The sequence below is a fragment of the Heptranchias perlo genome, chromosome 13 (assembly GCF_035084215.1).
Source record: "Heptranchias perlo isolate sHepPer1 chromosome 13, sHepPer1.hap1, whole genome shotgun sequence".
In the NCBI taxonomy this organism is placed as follows: Eukaryota; Metazoa; Chordata; class Chondrichthyes; order Hexanchiformes; family Hexanchidae; genus Heptranchias; species Heptranchias perlo.
In genome coordinates, this window is record NC_090337.1 from 24,828,502 (window position 1) to 24,837,076 (window position 8,575).

Sequence of the window (8,575 nt, forward strand, 5' to 3'; positions counted from 1 at the left end):
GCGGTCTCACCAATACCCTATATAACTGCAGCAATACCTCCCTGTTTTTATATTCTATCCCCCTAGCAATAAAAGCCAACATTCCGTTGGCTTTCTTGATCACCTGCTGCTCCTGCATACCAACCTTTTGATTTTCTTGCACTCGGACCCCCAGATCCCTTTGTACTGCAGTACTTTCCAGTCTCTCGCCATTAAGAAAATAACTTGCTCTCTGATTTTTCCTGCCAAAGTGCATAACCTCACATTTTCCAATATTATATTGCATCTGCCAAATCTCCGCCCACTCACCCAGCCTGTCTATATCCCCCTGAAGGTTTTTTATGTCCTCCTCACTCTCTACTTTCCCTCCCATCTTTGTATCATCTGCAAATTTTGATATGTTGCACTCGGTCCCCTCCTCCAAATCGTTAATATAGATTGTAAAGAGTTGGGGACCCAGCACCGACCCCTGTGGAACACCACTGGTTACTGGTTGCCAGTCCGAAAATGAACCATTTATCCCAACTCTCTGCTTCCTGTTCGATAACCAATCCTCCACCCATGCCAGAATGTTACCCCCAATCCCGTGATTTTTTATCTTAAGTAATAATCTTTTATGTGGCACCTTGTCGAATGCCTTCTGGAAGTCTAAATACACTATGTCCACTGGTTCCCCTTTATCCACCCTGTACGTTATATCCTCAAAGAACTCAAGCAAATTTGTCAGACATGACTTCCCCTTCATAAAGCCATGCTGACTTTGTCCTATTAAATTATGCTTATCTAAATGTTCCGTTACTGTCTCCTTAATAATAGACTCCAAAATTTTACCCACCACAGATGTTAAGCTAACTGGCCTATAATTTCCAGCCTTCTGCCTACTACCCTTTTTAAATAACGGTGTTACATTAGCAGTTTTCCAATCTGCCGGGGCCTCTCCTGAGTCCAGGGAATTTTGGAAAACTATCACCAAAGCATCCACAATCCCTACTGCCACTTCCCTCAAGACCCTAGGATGGAAGCCATCAGGTCCAGGGGATTTATCCGCTTTGAGTCCCATTATTTTACTGAGTACCATCTCCTGAGTGATTTTAATCGTATTTAGCTCCTCCCCCCGTAGAGTCCCCTGTTTGTCCAGTGTTGGGATATTCTTAGTGTCCTCTACTGTAAAGACTGAAACAAAATATTTGTTCAGCATTTTTGCCATCTCCATGTTTCCCACCATTAATTTCCCGGTCTCATCCTCTAAGGGACCTACGTTTGCCTTAGCCACCCTTTTTCTTTTTATATAACTATAGAAACTCTTGCTATCTGTTTTTATATTTTTTGCTAATTTCTTTTCATAATCTAACTTCCCTTTCTTAATCAATCCTTTAGTTACTTTTTGTTGTCTTTTGAAGAATTCCCAATCTTCTATCCTCCCACTAAGTTTGGCTACCTTATATGTCCTTGTTTTTAGTCGGATACTATCCTTGATTTCTTTACTTAGCCACGGATGGCTGTCATTTCTTTTACACCCTTTTTTCCTCAGTGGAATATATTTATTTTGAAAGTTGTAAAATAACTCCCTAAATGAACACCACTGCTCATGTACCGTCTTACCCTTTAATCTATTTTCCCAGTCCACTTTAATCAATTCCGCTCTCATACCATCATAGTCTCCTTTATTCAAGCTCAGTACGCTTGTTTGAGAATCAACCTTCTCACCCTCTAATTGGATATGGAATTCAACCATGTTGTGGTCGCTCGTTCCATGGGGATCCTTAACTAGGACATTATTAATTAATCCTGACTCATTACACAGGACCAGGTCCAAGGTTGCCTGCCCCCTTGTAGGATCAGTTACATACTGCTCAAGAAATCCATCCCTGATGCACTCAATGAACTCGTCCTCAAGGCTGCTCTGCCCAATTTGATTTGTCCAGTTAATATGATAATTAAAATCCCCCATAATTATAGCTGTTCCCTGATTACATGCCCCGACTATTTCCTGATTAATACTTCTTCCAGCAGAGTTGCAACTATTAGGAGGCCTATATACTACGCCCACTAATGTTTTTTTCCCCTTATTATTCCTTATCTCCACCCAAACTGTTTCATTATCTTGATGCTTTGTCCCAATATCATTTATCTGTATTACAGTGATTCCTTCCTTTATTAACATAGCCACCCCACCTCCCCTTCCTTCCTGCCTGTCCTTCCTGATTGTTAAATACCCTGGCATATTTAATTCCCAGTCATTGTCACCCTGCAGCCATGTTTCTGTAATGGCCACAAGATCATACCCATACGTAGTTATTTGTGCCGTTAACTCGTCCATTTTGTTACGAATGCTACGTGCATTCAGATAAAGAACTTTCAAATCTGTTTTGTGACGCTTAGTTCCTGCTTTTTCCTTTTTTAACACTTTACCTATTACTCCATACCTTCTGTCCCTTCCTGTTACGCTTTCCTCTCTCTCCCTGCTCAGGTTCCCAACCCCCTGCCACTTTAGTTTAAACCCTCCCCAACAGCACTAGCAAACACTCCTCCTAGGACAGCGGTCCCGGCCCTGCCCAGGTGCAGACCGTCCGGTTTGTACTGGTCCCACCTCCCCCAGAACCGTTTCCAGTGTCCCAGGAATTTGAATCCCTCCCCCTTGCACCATTCCTCTAGCCACGTATTCATTTGAAATATCCTCCTATTTCTACTCTGACTAGCACGTGGCACTGGCAGCAATCCTGAGATTACTACCTTTGAGGTCCTATTTTTTAATTTACCTCCTAACTCCCTATATTCTGCTTTTAGGACCTCATCCCCTTTTTTACCTATATCGTTGGTGCCTATGTGCACCACGACAGCTGGCTGTTCGCCCTCCCCCTCCAAAATGTTCTGTAGCCGCTCCGAGACGTCCTTGATCCTTGCACCAGGGAGGCAACACACCATCCTGGAGTCTCGGTTGCGGCCGCAGAAACGCCTGTCTATTCCCCTTACAATTGAATCCCCTATCACTATAGCTCTTTCACTCTTTTTCCTCCCAGCCTGTGCAGCAGAGCTACCCGTGGTGCCAGGAAGTTGGCTGCTGCTGCCTTCCCCTGATAAGTCATCCCCCACAACAGCATCCAAAGTGGCATATCTGTTTGAGAGGGGGATGGCCACAGGGGACCCCTGCACTACCTGCCTGCACCTCTTACACTTCCTGGTGGTCACCCATTCACTTCCTGCCTGTATACCCTTTACCTGCGGTGTGACCAACTCGCTAAACGTGCTATCCACGAGTTTCTCTGCATCGCGGATGCTCCACAGTGAGTCCACCCGCAGCTCCAGCTCCGAGAGACGATCGGTCAGTAGCTGCAGGTGGACACACTTCCCGCACACATGGTCGGCAGGGACACTGGTAGTGTCCATGACTTCCCACATCTTGCAGGAGGAGCATATCACGGGTGCGAGGTCTGCTGCCATGACTTGCCTTAGCTGAGTTACCCCTTTTAAATTACGTTGAAATTAGAAAATGTTAACTATACTAGGGACCTAGGTTCACTAAAAAAAAAACACTACCTGCTATAAAACCTGCAGATCTTCCCTTTCTTATTACTTTACTTACAGTAAAATGGTAGAAATACTCACCTGAACCTACTCACCAATCAGCTGCCTCCCCTGTGCCGCGTCACTTTCTGACTGGTGACGTCACCCCGAACTGCCGCTGGTCTCAGAGTCTCGCTCTCAGAGTAAGCTCTGGTCTCGCTCTCTCCGCGCTGTTTTTATCCCCGCTCTGGTCTCGCTCTCTCCGCGCTGTTTATATCCCCGCTCTGGTCTCGCTCTCTCCCGCCGCTCACCGAGTTCCGGTCACTGTTCAGTTCCATTCGCAACCCCTCAAACAATGAAGCAGTCCGAGCCTGCATGCAGCAAGACCTGGACAATATCCAGGCTTGGGCTAATAAGTGGCAAGTAACATTCGTGCCAGACAAGTGCCAGGCAATGACAATCTCCAACAAGAGAGAGTCTAACCACCTTCCCTTGACATTCAACGGTATTACCATCGCCGAATCCCCCACCATCAACATCCTGGAGGTCACCATTGACCAGAAACTTATCTGGACCAGCCATATAAATACTGTGGCTACAAGAGCAGGTCAGAGGCTGGGTATTCTGCGACGAGTGACTCACCCCCTGACTCCCCAAAGCCTTTCCACCATCTACAAGGCACATGTCAGGAGTGTGATGGAATACTCTCCACTTGCTTGGATGAGTGCAGCTCCAACAACACTCAAGAAGCTCGACACCATCCAGGACAAAAGCAGCCCGCTTGATTGGCACCCCATCCACCACCCTAAACATTCACTCCCTTCACCACCGGCGCACCGTGACTGCAGTGTGTACCATCCACAGGATGCACAGCAGCAACTCGCCAAGGCTTCTTCGACAGCACCTCCCAAACCCGCGACCTCTACCACCTAGAAGGACAAGAGCAGCAGGCACATGAGAACAACACCACCTGCACGTTCCCCTCCAAGTCACATACCATCCCGACTTGGAAATATATCGCCGTTCCTTCATCGTCGCTGGGTCAAAATCCTGGAACTCCCTTCCTAACAGCACTGTGGGAGAACCTTCACCACACGGACTGCAGCGGTTCAAGAAGGCAGCTCACCACCACCTTTTGAAGGGCAATTAGGGATGGGCAATAAATGCCGGCCTCACCAGCGACGCCCACATCCCATGAACGAATAAAAAAAAAACATGAGCTTCCTCCCATCCTTCTTCATCTAATCTTATCATCATATCCTTCTATTCCCATCTCCCTCATGTGTTTATCTAGCTTCCCATTAAATGCATCTATGCTAGTCACCTCAACAACTCCTTGTGGTAGCAAGTTCCACATTCTTACCACTCTCTGAGTGAAGAAGTTTCTCCTGAATTCCCTATTGGATTTGTTAGTGACTATTTGAGATACACTCGTGGGACAGCTTCCCAATGAATGAGTGCCTGTTTCAAATCTTTACGTTGCTCGTCCACATTGCAATATCCAGCTTCACCAAGCCAAGTTGGGCCGGCCGTTAGTGAACCACAGGTACTTAAGGTAGGGAGGAGGGGTTGATCTGTGATTGGGAAAACAGACATTATCGCCAGGTTCACTTAGCATGGAATCCACCATAACAGAGAGACGCGACTGAGCTAGTGTCGTTTGGTTAGCGGCCTTGCTTGCCAATTACCCATGATCATCATCTGATGGTTGCGCTTTATTACTAACTATCACACATCAGACAACGTACAATAACACAACAACATCAGATTTAACATGTAACGTATTTACAGAGAGTCTGATTAGTGGCTCTTTAGTTGACCCATCAACGATGTCATTTCAATGGCCATACTAGCGGCTCTTGTTTCGGGAACCCCCCCCGCAGGGTTGCTTCTATTCTAGTTTCCATACCCACTGAACTGGGGATTGAATGTTGTCTCGGCTCTCCTCTCGGAACGCCTTCCTTGAGGTTCTGTGGAGCTCTCTTAGACATCACCGGCTGAGAACTACTTTCGCGGTCTCCTGGCCTTCGGAATTGACTGACAGTCCGTTCCAGTCCAGTCTTCCACGATTTGGTTTACAGCTGGGCATTGGTGGGTCTTGACTTGTTGCCATCCTCCATCTAGGTCAACTTGATGGAGGTACGTGATGCTAGAACTGCAGGAGTCAGTCTAGCGGTGCAGCTTTTGTATTTTACGCCTTGGTTAGCTGCTACCAAATGGCGGAGAGGTTTGTTGCCCGGTGTCAATCCCATCCGGCCGTGAGCGAACTCACATATTTTTGTTTTAGAAGGTTCCCCTCCTGAGGGAGTGTGTTCTCCATCAGATCATCCTTTGTGCATTATTTAAGCAGTCGAAACAGCCATGTATCGTATGGAGGCTGGCGAGAACACGACTCACTGTGACCGAGAACACACAAGACAATCACAGTTACAGTAAGACGGAGACTTCACCAAATGAATGCTAGTTTGGTCGCGATTTAACAGCAGAGCTGCATGACTACAGCTACCATCCTACTGTAACCGGACTTACTAAAACAAACACCGGTTGAGGGCAAGTCGTTACCCCCAACTTTTGGTTCCACACCAGGCATCTGCCCGGGCTCTTGCCTGGACAGGTCAAGAGAGAAATCGCTTACCTCCGCAGATCTGCACAGATCACCCTTCAAGCAAGTTCTTTGAGCAGCCCATTCAGCCAACGATGTTCTGTTGTTTCCAGCGGGACCACGTGGAGGCACGGCTCACTGTGACCAAGAACTTACAAGACTGTCACAGCTACAGCAACCAGAGGGCAAATCTCAGAGACCACCCACTAAGGCCTCGAAGAGAGTCATAGTTATTTAGTTCTGGTCTCCCCCGCGAGTGGAAACATCTTCTCTATGTCTACCCTAGCAAACCCATTTTTGTTAATCTCCCGCCCGTTAGCAGGCTTCGAAATGGGCAGCCAACACTTCCGCACCAAACAGGGGGGAGCCTTATTTCAATATTCAAATAGGGTCCTAAGCCAGTTGTAGGCCTTGAAGTCATTTTCATGTACCAATGAGCGGAATGTGCATCGTGCATAATCTACCCATTGGTACTAGAGGCTGAGTGGCCTGTCCAGCGGTCTTTAAAGTGACTGCTCCAGGTCGCTCAGAAACAGGTAAAATATTCTTTAAAGTCTCATACGGAAAAAAACACAAAGTGCTGCACAGAGGAACCGCCGATTTCCTGTCCCCGAACTGGTGAGCTGCCTGTGGGCGCTGCTTCAGTGCTGGCAGCATGCAGGAAATGAGGCCTGACCATGAAAATTGGTCCGGCCTCGACTGGTTTCATCAGGCAGGTGGCGGCTCACACCCCACCTCCCACCTGATGGAATCGGTCACCCGAAAATCACCCCCTTTGGGTCATACTCATGCACACACACCAGCACAGGCGTACACTCTCATCTTCTTCCGCTCCCATACACACACAATGGGGTTTCTGCCGCACTTCCGTCAATGTTACACTGGCGGAGTAGGAACAGTTCCAAGGAAATTCGCACCAAAATAATTGTTACGTGAAACTATCCACTAGAGCATCAATCTGTACCCAGGAGCATAAAATAGGAAATGGAGAACTTAGCACTGAGAAATTTTTATAGATTCAGTTTTTGCATTAAATGGAGTGATCAGCAAAATACATTGGTGCTAACAATCAGAACACATTCAAATATTCAAGCTACATTACCATTTATTCTTTTCTACTCTCTGGCTCTGCAGTCTTTAAGTGTTCTGTTAATTCTCCTGCATTTAGTATGTGACTATTTGCTAGACTATGTGAACAAATGACAATTAAACAAATGGAATGTATGAATTTAATAAAACTTGAATGGAGCTCACAACAAAATACATCCATTTATAAATAGCAAAGCAGAATATCACTGAACAATTGTACAACAATCGCAGGGCTATTTTTCGCAGCATAACGTACCATAAAGTAGAAATGTGCTGAAGCAACAGAAACTTTTTTATTTAACTATCATTATAGATGTCATAGATGTTACCATAAGACACAAAATCACCATATACAATTTATAGTATATCTGTGATCTTTGCTGATTGTTTTCTAAACAGTGTTTCAGGAATTGACAGTATTGGTATTATGCATCTGTAATTTTAACAACTAATAAATCAATGTTGTGACAAAATTATCAGATGGACCATTATCAACAAACCAATGATTCTTTTACTTTACAGATTAGAGATCGTGGCCTAGAAATTCGATCGCACTGTGCATGTTTCTCAGGCGTGAAATTGGCCGCTAGGGGTTCAATATGGTGAATGGTGCGCACACATGACCCCGCGCTGGATGGGCACTGCCCGTCATATTGAAATGGCACCCGGGGCACGTGCCAGAATCATGCGGAAAATTCACTATAACATTTAATTAAGTGTCTTACGCTGGTTGTAGGATCCTTTCGTGAAATTGGTCTGCACCAGTGGCTGACACGGCATGTGATTAAACTCACGCAACAAATCATGGACCCAGCAGAACCACTATTTAAAGGGCTGGTTTATCCTGTTAGGCTGCTAGTCAACTTCTGAACCTTATTTTTGGCAATTTTCTCCTTTGCACAACAGAATTGTGAGTCTTGAGAAGTTCTGCCATCATGGACACCTCTGAGTAGGTTTCTTTCTCTGCAGCTGCTAGACTGATTGCCTTGCAAATATTTTAATTCCCTCATAGGTGGTCTGTTAGGCCTGCCTTTGGGGCTGGAGGAGGAGGGGGAGCAGCAAAGAAGATTGCAGCTGGAAGAAGGAGGAGGAGGAGGAGGAGGTGGGCACTGCACAGGTGGCCCTACCCACAAACGGTCTTCAGGCAACACTTTTCGTACCTCAACCGGAAAGATGCCTGTGCTTCACCAGGGAGGCTGTAACTGAGCTCTGAAACCTGCTGCAGACACAACTAGAACCTCAAACCAGGACATGAGCAGCACTGCCTGTGGCTGTCATTATCACCGTGGCCCTGAATTTCTATGCAACAGGGTCGTTCCAGGCTGCAGCAGGTGACAATAGCGACATCTTGCGGTTCGCTGTACCCTGCTGCATCAGGAAGGTGACCGAGGCTCTCTACTC